Genomic DNA, 12,822 nt, shown 5'->3' on the forward strand with positions numbered 1-12,822 from the left:
GAATATCAAAACAACCTTGAGATTCCACCTCACACCTGTCAAAATGGTTAAGATCAAAACCCCAGCCACAGCAGATGCTGGTAAGGATGTGGAGAAAAAGAAACAGTCCTCCATTAATGGTGGGATTGCAGACTCGTACAACCATTCAGGAAATCAGTTTGGAGGTTCCTCAGAAAATTGGACAGTGTACTACCTGAGGACCCAGCTATTGGGCATATATCCAAAAGATGCTCCAACGTACAACAAAGATGAGAGAGAGAGAGAGAGAGAGAGAGAGAGAGAGAGAGAGAGAGAGAGAGAGAGAGAGAGAGAGGAAAAAGAAGGAGGAGGAGGAGGAGGAGAAGGAGAAGGAGAAGGAGAAGGAGAAGGAGAAGGAGGAGAGAAGAAGAGAATAGAGAAGAGAGAGCATTGCCAGTAGATGAAGCATCCAGATATATTTTCCTGACATCAGTAGAATGTTATTTTCTTTCTGTGCCTCAGTTTCTATAAAACCACAAGAAAATGTTATGCATTGAGCTAGAACAAATGTATTCTACCAGGAACTTCTCCAGAGAATGTAGTAGGTACTTACTTACCAGGGGTTGATTTAGAGGCTGTGTGTATGACATGGCTTTGATACACTTTCTGCATGTCTAATGAAACCACCCAGACAACTTATGTTTGCCTATTTTGACAATTCAACTTCAGAATGACAGATCTAGGCTTCTCAGACTACTATAAATCTTCACTTTCTGAAGTCTCTTCCAAAACTGGAACTGTTTGGGTCAAGATATCATGTTCAGACACTCAGTTTCCTGGCAATATTTCCAGCAGTCTTTTTATGAATATTCATTAGTATATTAGATATTTCTAGATATTTTTAGTTCCGTGGATAGAACAGTTCTTCACGTGTTTTCTTCCGTGATTAAGATCTCTGAGGGACTTCAGAGCTAAAGGAAGAGCAGACAGAGACAATCAGTGGTGGAAGTCCTCCCTCTCAGTAGTGGAAATCCTCCTTCTCAGTGGAAAAGAAAAGCAGGTAAGAACTTCTCACCTTCTTACTAATGCAGGGTACTAGACTCAGAAGAGAACCCCGTAAAAATATAGGTAAGAACCCCACCACCTAGTAAACTGCACTTCTAAAATAATGAGGGAAACAACATCCTGTTTGGACTTCTGATTCTTTGTTTCGTGATGACTGTAGTTAGCCATTTCTCTCACTATGTCGTAGCTGGATACCTGTGCTTCCAGGTGTGAGAGTTTGCTGTGAGAACTTTGTTGTGACCTCATGTTTTCATAGAAGTAGACAAATCAACCTTTTCTAGTGGGATTTTCTTTTCATATGAAACAGAGAAACCCATCTGGAAACTGAATAAGTAAATATTCATTTATTTTTAAAATGCAAAATAAATAATAAAGAGATGGACTTTCTCACCAAAACAACTCTTGCCCACTCCGAAGAGACCTGTATTTCAAGAGTGAGGATGAAGAGGTCCTTGTAGGGAGTCACAAGACTCAGCTCATTTCTTGCAAAAATTATGACACAATCTGATAGAGACCATGCTGAGATGGGAGTTCAGATATATCTCAGCATTATCTAGTCGTGTCCCCAAAGGCTCAGTTTGTGTCTGGTAGATGTTTGGCTAAAGCTGAAAGTTGAAAATGTCTTTAGAATGTTTTTTCTTAGAGCTTGCAGTGTTTTAAGGGACATGGATTTCATTGTCATGGAAGGAATTTGCTCAGTTCAGCCAAACTGCAGGTTAGAAACTGAGAGGAACATGAATATGTTCTTTCAATAACAAGATTAAAAATAGTAAAGCCAGATGCCAGGAAAACAGCCCCTTGAGTGAGGAAAAAGAAACTGAAAGTCAGGAAAGAGGAGGAAGGTGTCAGGTCCAAAAGAAACTGACAAATGGCCAACCGTGGCACAATCCCAAAATGTCTGCTGACTCCAGGCTCCCTCTACACTTAGCTCCTCTTCTCAACCTGCCCCCTACTTTAAAGTTCTCCAGCTCATAGGCTTTCCTTCCTTTAACTTCTTATTCCAATATAACATTGTCATTTCAGCTATGTACACTCTTGGCTCCTGAAAGATCCCATGCAGAGAGAGACCCTTACTCAAGTCTTGGGAATCGTGGACCCCAGACACAGAGAGACCATTTTGGATGTAATACACAAAGGCGAGGTTTATTACGGAGATCTATTATGGAGATCTCCGGGCCGACACGTATCTCACGCAGGAGACAGAGGTATCGACCCCGAAACTCAAAAGTCAGGGGTTTATATAGGGAAAGCTAGGGGGTTTTGGCATGGTTACACACAATTGGCTCATTCAAACATAGCAGTGAGAACACAGCAGAAGAGTACATGTTAGAAGCCAGGGGCTTATCAGGGTCTGGAGGACATCTGGTTAAAGTGTGACTCTGAGTAAGCTGGGGGAGGTGCCCTCCTGCCAAATGGTTTATGAGTCAGTCCTGATAACTGGGCTGGTTCCTGCATTCCTTTTCTTTATCTTTATGGTCTGTTAGTCCTAGCAGCAGGGCTACCTGGACTTGTCTGGGCTTGTTTCTTATAGTTTAGCCCTGAGTCTGTGGATTTTGAAACTTACTCTTTTAATTTTATATTTCTAAACCTTAAATCTGTATAATTTTCCTTTCAGCTCCCTCTCTCTTGGCTCTGTCTTTCTTGGTCCTCTTTGTCCCTTCTGTCTTCCTCTGCTCCCATGGTCTGCTTGTTGCACTCTCTTTTGGCCCTCTTTCCTCTTTGTGTTCTCTCTCTCTCTCTCTCTTCTCTCTCTCTCTCTCTCTCTCTCTCTCTCTCTCTCTCTCTCTCTCTTTCTCCTTCCTTACTTGCTTTCTCTATCCCCAAATCTCTCTCATGGCCTAGTTTGGTCTACTGCTTTCTCTCTCTCTCTGCTCTGGACCCTTCCAGATGCCCCTGGCTATACTCTCTCCATCATATCTAAACAAAACCTTCCTCTAAATCATTCTTTGAAGTAATAATGTCTTCACTTTATATCTCTGATGTCAAACCTATTCCTTGGGACATAAATGAATCTTTTTCAATGGGTCCAACCTCTTAATCAAACCAAGCTGCTAATATGATTTGTAATGTATATATTGGTCATTTGTTTCTGCCAGCTTCTGCCACCCACCATATTCTAGCCCACATGCTATGGCCTTCAGCCACTTCTTCCCTCCATCTACTATGTTGCTCCACTGTGATTCAGGGCATCTCTTGGTCTCTCTTTTTCTGCTACCATATGACTCAAGTGCTCAATGTATGGGCATATCTCTGATAAGACTCCTCTCTCCAGCTATTGGAAACTTCAGGCTGGCAGAGATTTGCCTGATGCCCTTTCTGTTTTCCTCCTTGGACTCAGAGATTTTATCAAATCCTTGCTGTCTTACTGCAAAGGCCTTGGACTGAATACAATCAATCAATGGTTAATAAATGGCACACTTGATTTTCAAGTTTTCATATGATCACAACTTATGCCACTACACATACAAATGATCCCTAAATGTTTTATATCTAAATTTTCTCTGCTTTACCGTTATTAGTCTCTAATTTCTAAGCCTTTTCTAACTTTCACTCATGGAAATCTTCCATATTTATGATTTTTCTCTCTGCTTTCAAGAAATATAATAGTTTTATTGTATAAACTCTTTACCTCAGGATTTTTAAGTTCATTGGGTATGATTTTAAAAATCTGTAAAATCTGTAACAGAAAGTTAACTTAAACTTGTAAAAAAAAGATGATAGTCAAAAAAGCTATGCATATCATAAATGTAACTTGGATTCGATTCTTGTTTAGAAAAGTGGACCTACTTCAGCAGAGTGTATGTGTTGCTTGTATTCTACTCTGGTTGGGAAAATAGATGTTTTAAAAATAACAACCATGTGATTTGCCTCCATCTTGTCTGATGACCTCATCAGGGTGGAATCAACCATGTGGCTGGAACTTACCTCTCTTTACTAAAGTTAAGAAAGAGTACTTGCCTTGCTCACTACCATCTTGATTAAGGACACAACATGGTATAAACTGACTAAAGCAGCACTAAGAATTTTTTTAGTTGTACTAAGCTCTCAGCTTAGTGTTGTTTCTCCTTTTTAAACTAAGGAGGCAACAGCAGGTATCTAAAATAGATTAGGATGCTGTCTTTTGGTTCCTATGGGTATGATGAAATACCATGGCAAAAGCAACTTGGGAAGTAATGGGTTTATTGGGCTTTTACCTCTACATTCCAGTCCATCAATGAAGGAAGTCAGGACAGGAACTTAAAGAGTGATATGTACCTAGAGGCAGGAACTGAGGCAGAGCCCATAGGTGGGTACCAATTAAGGGCTAGCTCTTTGTGGCTTGCTCAGCTTGCTTTCTTATAGAGCCCAGGACACCAGCCTAGGCACAGCACCACCCATAGTGGGCTGGGCCTTCGCCCATCAATCATCAAGTAAGAAAATTCCCTACAGGCCTGCCTACAGCCTGATCTCATGAGGACATTATCTTTTTTGTAAAATTCTTCTCACGTATATTATATCCTGAGTACAGTGTTTCCCCTCCTTCCTCTCCTTTCAGTTCCCCTCATCCACCTTCCACCTCACCCAGATCTACATCTGTTTCTCATCAGAAAAAAGCAGGCTTTTTTTCCTAATGGTTCCTAGTGATATTCTGCTCTAGTCATAATTTTTAGCCTAGCTCAATCATTATCAGAAAAGCATCATGCAATAACTGATATGAACAGCTACAACCAATCATTTGGCTGAGTTCAGGAAGGAAACGATCAGGAAGCCTGAGGAAGGACTGTTGAAGCCAGAATGGTTGAGGACATCATGAGAACAGGGCCTAAAGAATCAACTAAGCAAGACTCATAGGGGCTCACAGAGACTGAAGCCAGTGTCAGGGGTACTGGCCTAGGTCCTCTCCATATATGTTATAGTTGTGTAGCTTGGTTATTGAGAGACTCCTAACAGTGGGAATGGGGGAATCTCTGACACTTTTGCCTGCTCTTGGAATCCTTTTCCTCCTCCTGAGTTGTCATATCCAGCCTTGATGAGGGTCTGTGCCTAGTTGTATTATAACTTGTTATGCTATATTCAGTTAAGACCCGTGGGAGGCCTGTCCTTTTCTGAAGGGAAACAGGAGCAGCATCTGGAGGAGATAAGAAGTAGGGGAGAGAGACTGGGAGGAGTATAGGAGAGAGAACTGCAGTTGGGATGTAATTACAAGAGAAGAAATGTAAGCTTCTTTAGGAGTGGAAAACACAGATCCAACAGCTGACAAATGTTAAAGCATGAAGGGAGGCTAACAGGAGAAATTGAGGGAAAAGGTATCCAGAGTTAAAAATATTGGAACTACCTGGGCAGTAGTGAAACTACCTTTCATACAGTTACTTGGGAGACAGAGGCAGATGGATCTCTGAATTCAAGGCCAGTCAGTGCTACACAGAAAATCCTGTCACAAAAAATTTCTGTGAGACCATTTTATATGCTTCACTTAACCATTCTTTTTCTCTTTAGGAGAGTCAACTACAGCTCAAGAGTGAACTCTTTGAAAAGAGAAGAAGGCATGAGAAAGAGATTTGGTATATAAAGGCTGAAAACAGAGAAATAATCTTGAAATATATTAGACTTTAAACTTGTACAATCAATATGCCCCCACAATGTCACCAAGACTCAAGAACAACCAGCAACTCCTATAGAGCAATCAGTAGCAATGAACATGAACTTATCACTTTTGCACATACACTGGCCCATTGGGATCGCAAGAATGAAGATAGTGTATAAAGGACAAGAGTTGCTACTAAGGCAATTTCTTTGATGCTCATTATGAAGTTTGTGGCTTCTCCTCTAGTTTTTACCACTATAGGTTTTAAGGATGGCTAAATGCATACAATATGTAAATCACTTACATTTGCTCTAGAGTAAATATAAATTTTATAATAATAGATATTTAAAATAGGGAGCTATTATGTAGTCTGATTTAGGTACAAGTTTCTTTCCTCTTTCATATAATACATTATTTTTTATTTTCTTTATTGGCTATACTCTACATTTCAAATGTTATTCCCTTTCCCAGTTTCCTGTCCATAAGCCCCCTATCCCATCCCTCTCGCCTTCTTCTATATGTGTGTTCCTATTTTGTGGAATAGTTTGGATAGTATTGGTATGAAGTTTTCTATGAAGGTATGATAGAATTCTGCACTAAACTCATCTGGTTCTTGTCTCTTTTTGGTTGGGAGACTTTTAATAACTGCTTCTATTTCTTTAGTAGTTGTGTGGTTGTTTAGATGGTTTATCTGTTCCTCATTTAACTTTGGTAACTTTATTTGTCTAGAAAATTGTCCATATCCAGATTTTCCAGTTTTGTTGAATATATGCTTTGTAGTAGGATCTGATGATTTTTTGAATTTCCTTAGATTCTGTTTTTATGTCTCCCTTATCATTTCTGATTTTGTTAATTTGGATATACTCTCTGTGCCCTCTGGTTAGTCTGGCTAAGGGTTTATCTATCTTATTGATTTTCTCAAAGAACCAGCTTTTGGTTTTGTTGATTCTTTGTATAGTCCTTTTTGTTTCTACCTGGTTGATTTCAGCCCTGAGTTTGATTATGTCCTGCCTTCTACTCCTCTTGGGTGTATTTACTTCTAGTTGTGCTGTCAAGCTGCTAATTTATGCTGTCTCCTGTTTCTATTTGCAGGTACTCAGAGCTATGAGCATTCTTCTTAGCACTGCTTTCATTGTGTCCCAAAAGTTGGGGTATGTTGTGCCTTCATTTTCATTAAATTCTAAAAAATCTTTAATTTCTTTTTTTATTTCTTCCTTGACCAAGATACCGTTGAGTAGAGCATTGTTAAACTTCCATATATATGTGGGCTTTCTTTCATTTTTGTTGTTATTGAAGATCAACCTTAGTTTGTAGCAATCTGGTAGGATGCATGTAATTATTTCTATCTTCCTGTATCTGTTGAGATCTGTTTTGTGTCTGATTATATGATCAATTCTGGAAAAGGTACTATGAGGTGCTGACAAGAAGGTATACTTTTTTCTTCTAGAATGACAAGTTCTATAAACATCTGTTAAATCCATTTGGTTCATAACTTCTGTTAGTTTCTCTATGTCTCTGTTTAATTTCTGTTTCCATGATCTGTCTATTGTTGAGAGTCAGGTGTTGAAATCTCCTACTATTATCGTGCGAGGTGAAATGTGTACTTTGAGCTTCAGTAAGGTTTCTTTTTTGAATGTAGGTGCCCTTGCATTTGGAGCATAGATATTTAAGATCAAGAGTTCATTTTGATGCATTTTTGCTTTGATGAATATGAAGTGTACTTTGATCTTTTTTGATGACTTTATTCAATATTAGAAAGGTTACTCCAGCTTGTTTCTTCAGACCATTTGCTTGGAAAATTTATTTACAGCCTCTTACTCTGAGGTAGTGTCTGTTTTTGTCTCAGAGGTGTGTTTTCTGTATGCAGGAAAATGCTGGGTCCTCCTCACATATCTATGCCCTTTTATTGTGGAATTGATTCCATTGATGTTAAGAGATATTAAGGAATATTTTCCTGTTCTTTTTGTTGTTAAAGGTGGAATTACGTTTTGTGTCTCTTTTCTTTTGGCTTCATTGTAACAAGATTACCTTCTTGCTTTTTTCTAGGGTGTAGTTTCCCTCCTTGTGTTGGACTTTTCCGTCCATTATCATTTGTAGGGCTGGATTTGTAGAAAGCTATTTTGTAAATTTGGCTTTGTCATGAATATCTTGGTTTTTCCATTTATGTTAATTGAGAGGTTTGCTGGATATAGTAGCCTGGGTTGGCATTTGTGTTCTCTTAGGGTCTGTATGACATCTTCCCAGGATCTTCTGTTTTTCATAGCCTCTGGTGAGAAGTCTGGTGTAATTCTCATGACTTTAAATGTTATTTGACATTTTTCCATTACTGCTTTCAATATTCTTTCTTTGTTTTGTGAATTTGGTGTTTTGACTATTATGTGATGGAAGGGATTTCTTTTCTGGTACAATCTATTTGGAGTTCTGTAGGCTTCTTGTATGTTTATGGGCATCTCCTTCTTTAGGTTAGGGAAGTTTTCTTTTATGATTTTGTTGAAGATATTCACTAGCCCTTTAAGGTGGGAGTCTTCACTCTCTTTTATATACCTATTATCCTTAGGTTTGATGTTCTCATTGTGTCCTGGATTTCCTGGATGTTTTGGACTAGAAGCTTTTTGTGTTTTACATTATCTATGATGGTTACATTGATGTTTTTTATGGTATTTTCTGCACCTGAGATTCTCTCTTCTATCTTTTGTTCTGTTGGTGATGATGAATCTATGACTCCTGAGCTCTTCTGTAGATTTTCTATCTCCAGGCTTGTCTCCCTTTGTACTTTCTTTATTGTTTCTATTTCCATTTTAAAATCCTGGATGGTTTTGTTCATTTCCTTCACCTGTTTGGTTGTGTTTTCTTTTAATTCTTTAAGGAATTTTTGTGTTTCCTCTTTAAGGGCTTCTACTTGTTTACCCATACTATCCCATGTTTCTTTAAGAGTGTTATTTATGTCCTTCCTAAAGCTTTGTATCATCACCATGAGTTCTGATTTTAAATCTAAATCTTGCTTTTCTGATGTGTTTGGATATTCATTATTTGCTTTGATGGGAGAACTGGGCTCTGATGATGCCAAGTACTCTTGGTTTCTGTTGCTTAGGTTTCTCGGCCTGCCTCTTTCTAACAGGTTTTCACTGGTGTTAGCTGGTCTTGCTGTCTCTGACAGTGGCTTGACCCTCCTGTAGGCCTCTGTGTCAGCACTCCTGTAGACCTGTTTTCTTTCAGCTGGATCTGGGAATAGAGAGCTCTGCTTTTAGGTGTGTAGGTACTCCTGGCGACTGGTTTTCAGCTCTCAACTCAGGCAGAAACCCAAAGGGTCCTGTCCCTCGCTGTTCCTATATCCCTGTGCCCAGGGGGCACAGATTGCACTAGGCAATTTCCTCTTGAGTCAGGAATGTGGGTAAAAAGTAACTGTCTTCTCTGGGTCCAAGGAGTGTCCCTACTTCTGAGTGTCCCATTCTCTCCCCATGGGATTTCCACACAGTCTATCTTGACCCACGTTCTGTTTAAAGAGTTTAATCACACTGTCAAACCTGGTATGAATGACAGGAACATAGAGAAAATTAGGTGAAAGATGAACAAAGGCCCAACTAAGTATCACTACTAGGGATTCAGTGAGTAGTGTGTCAGCTAACATTAAAGGATGTTGCTTTTTTAATTTTAAATTTTGTCTTACATTAGTTGTTTAAAACAATGGGTTTTGTCAAATTGCCTCTTGAATGCTGTCATATGATTTAGCTTAGATTCAGTGTATAGAAGCTGTATGGTGGTTGATCAAAAAAAAGGCTTGACTCTTTGAAAAGTGAATGTGTAGACCTTAAAGGTCCCCTGACAATGAAGCCTTTCCTTTGTCCTGGCTCAGTTACATCATGTTTTCAGACTATAACAAGAAGAGCAAAGATGTGTCTTCACTCTTAAAAACCATATCTGGAATAAGAAAATGTACCAGGGAACTATGAGCACTTGAGTAGAAATACTGACCCTGGGAATTTCCTCCATTAAGAAACCACATCAATAAGCATTGGATGGATGGAGAGAAAAGCTATACAGTGACTCTTCATATTTTTTTGCTTTTTTAATCTCAGTGCAATCTGCACAAGCTGAGTTTGCAGAGAACACAATAAAAATGTTGATGGAATTGATTGAGTTGAATCTGAAGACTTTAGGGCAGAAACAAAAGGATCTTGATGATCATTTGATACAATGGGCTGAGCAGAGAATCAAGGATATAGCAAGTCTAATAGCAGAGCAAGGAAAGATCTTCAACAGTAAGCCTCAGGTAATTCATTGTGACATCTTCATTTTCTCATTCAATGGCCAGGGATAAAAGACATTGATTAGTAGTTAGTATACCTGATCTAGATAAAGGACTTTTCTGTGTAGACATTTTTATCTTTGTATTGAAGGCAAAGACTCATTACAAAAAGATTATGCTTCCTGATTCATGATTCATTATACCACTCAAAATATAGATGCAAATAACTAAATTCCCTACACAAATTATGTAACCATTGCTTTGTTAAGTGTTTCCATTGCTAGGACAAGACACCATGACCAAGACAACCCTTATAAAGAACATTTAATTGTGGCTGGATTACAAGTTCAGAGGTTCCACTCACTATCATCAAGGTGGGAAGCATGACAGAATCCAGGCAGGCATGGCACTAGAGAGGAACTGAGAATTCTACATCTTGTTCTGAAGGCAGTTAGGAGAAGACTGTGTCACAGGCAGCTAGGCAAAGGGTCTCTTCCACACAGGACAGAGCCTGAGTATAGGACATCAAAACCTGCCTACAGAGAGATAGCCTTTCTCCAACAACACTACACATATTCCAACAAATCCAAAGCTCCCAATAGTGCCATTTTCATGAGTCAACCTTATTCAAACCACAACTACATTAAATATTGCTTCTTTAAGGGCTCCAGATTCCTCACATGTGTTTAATCTCACTGTATGAAGAAGAGTCTCTCTCTGTAGCTCAAGCCAGATTTACACCTAAGGTCATCCCATTCCAGTACCCCAAATACAACATTACAGATTTACTCTACTGTACCTGTTCTGGTGTCTTCTTTCCTATTGATGAAATTGCCGTTGCCAAAAGATAGAAAGTGCACTGAGATCCACTTCCTGGGTGGCCACCTGGCATATTTCTCCTAGATAGTACATTCCACAATGGTTTTGGTTTTGTGATCTCTATAGCTCTCTATTCATGTAAGTATCCTAAAAAATAGTTTCACCTACCCATGACCTTAGCACTGATTTTAGATGCTAAATGTTCTCCTGACTTTTAGTCTGAGTCACAACCTGCACAATGTGATATTCAAATCACTTGGTTAAAAACTTTTGGAAAAAATATTTTTAAAGGCAAAATTCTGAATATGGAGTAAGAGGCTAAATATAGGCTAACAGAACAATGCTATCACAAATGTAAACAGTACATTTCAGATGGTAGAGCACCAAGACTAGTGAAGCTATGAGGAGACACATTGAAATAACAATGTGGGCTGAAGAGATGGCTCAGAAGATAAAACTGGTTCCTCTTCAAATGTACAGACATGAGTTTGAATCCCATGTCTAAACATGATACAATAGCATGGATTCCTATGTTTCCAACAGTTCTACCAGGTGACAGAAGAATAGACAAGGAGATTCCATAGAAACTCACATGTTAGCTAACCTAAAAACACTTCTCTCTCTCTCTCTCTCTCTCTCTCTCTCTCTCTCTCTCTCTCTCTCTCTCTCACACACACACACACACACACACACACACACACACACACACATATATATATATATATATATATTTACTGTGCACACACGTCCTACAACACAGGCACAACACTAAAAGATAATTTAAAAATTTTAAAAACATACTCCTTTGTTCATTTTTGAAAATTAATTATTTTACTTTACTTATTTACTGTGTTTTAACAGTACAGATTAGGGGATTTACAATACCTGCATGTTATCAAATTTGAAAGCATTTTGTTAGTCTTTAATGACCCTTCCTCCACTTCTCTTTTACCCTAGTATTTCCCCATTGATTTTTTTGTCCTTCTCTCCCTTCCCTGGAATTCTACAAGAGAGAAATCATATTTATTTTTAACCTGGCCTATGTCAGTTTCACTAACTTACTTACAAACACCAGAATTTATTCTCATTTACAATGGAATAAGATTCTATTTTGTGTTTGTATGTATATACATATATACATACATATACAGAACTAATGTTCCACATTCATTTATCTGTTTAAGAACACCTAGGATGATCATATAATTGGACTGTTGTGAAGAGTGTTATATTAACAGGAGAATACTGGTTTCTCTGAAGAATGTTGACTTTGATTCTTTAGATGTATACCCAGAAATGACATGGCTAGATCCTATGGAAATTCTCTTTTTTCAGTTTTTGGAATAGAATGTATATTTACTTTTGTGATAAGTAATTTAATTTATATTTCAACCAGAAGTTTGTGTTGTTTCCTAATCCCTAAACATCCATTAGTGTCACTTTCTTCTGGGTGGACATACATTTTTTTCCAGGTGCTGTGACTAAGGGTAGGTTTCAGTTTCCAATTTGTTTCATTACAGGAACAAGAAAAAAAGTCAATGAAAAAATCAGGGGACATAGTCAACATCAGAGATAAATCTGGAAAATCAAAATGAAAGAGGATTTTGGTTGTTCCTTGATGTGAAAAGTCTGACCAGAACAGCTTCCTCCCCTGCTCTCTCCTTTCAGGGAAGAATTTTTTTTCTGACATGGTTTGGGCCATCTCAAATTCAAAATTAAATACAATCCAAAATAATAAAGATGTCAAAGCCTAAGAGCATGTGATCTTGTACAATTAAGTATAGTATAGGGTGCCCTGGGCAATATCCATAGATCAATATGAAGTGATTTCAAACTTTGATATTAAAGTACTGAGGATACATATGTCATAATTACTGATGTGGCTAAGCTTCCAGCCTGCTCCCAGCTTCCATTGAATCTGCAAATAAAAGAGACACAACTATTGGTTCCTTTAGAACTTCTTGGCACAATTGCTGGGAGCTATTATCTCCCACCTGGAAAATATGGCCTTATCATTACTCTTAGCTCTGATTCTCCCTCCTTTAGTCCATCAGTTGAAATTGGTCCTTGCTAAACATCTCTGACCACCCGCCTATAGGAGTGGCCACAGCCCACCACTCCTCCCAAGGCTTCACATGGTTGCTTTGTTCTCCTCTCTCCAAGGCATGGC

At 38.6% G+C, this 12,822-nt stretch overlaps 1 long non-coding RNA gene across 1 annotated transcript; it reads left to right on the forward strand.

Moving 5' to 3' along the window:
* Positions 1 to 877: 877 nt before the first annotated feature.
* LOC134485987 (uncharacterized) lies at positions 878 to 11,198 on the forward strand. Its single transcript, XR_010064471.1, has 3 exons — positions 878 to 1,018; positions 2,047 to 2,228; positions 5,500 to 11,198. It is a non-coding gene; the product is annotated as an uncharacterized LOC134485987 (long non-coding RNA).
* The last annotated feature ends 1,624 nt before the right edge of the window (positions 11,199 to 12,822 follow it).

The sequence above is a fragment of the Rattus norvegicus genome, chromosome 2, assembly GCF_036323735.1.
Source record: "Rattus norvegicus strain BN/NHsdMcwi chromosome 2, GRCr8, whole genome shotgun sequence".
Taxonomy (NCBI): domain Eukaryota; kingdom Metazoa; phylum Chordata; class Mammalia; order Rodentia; family Muridae; genus Rattus; species Rattus norvegicus.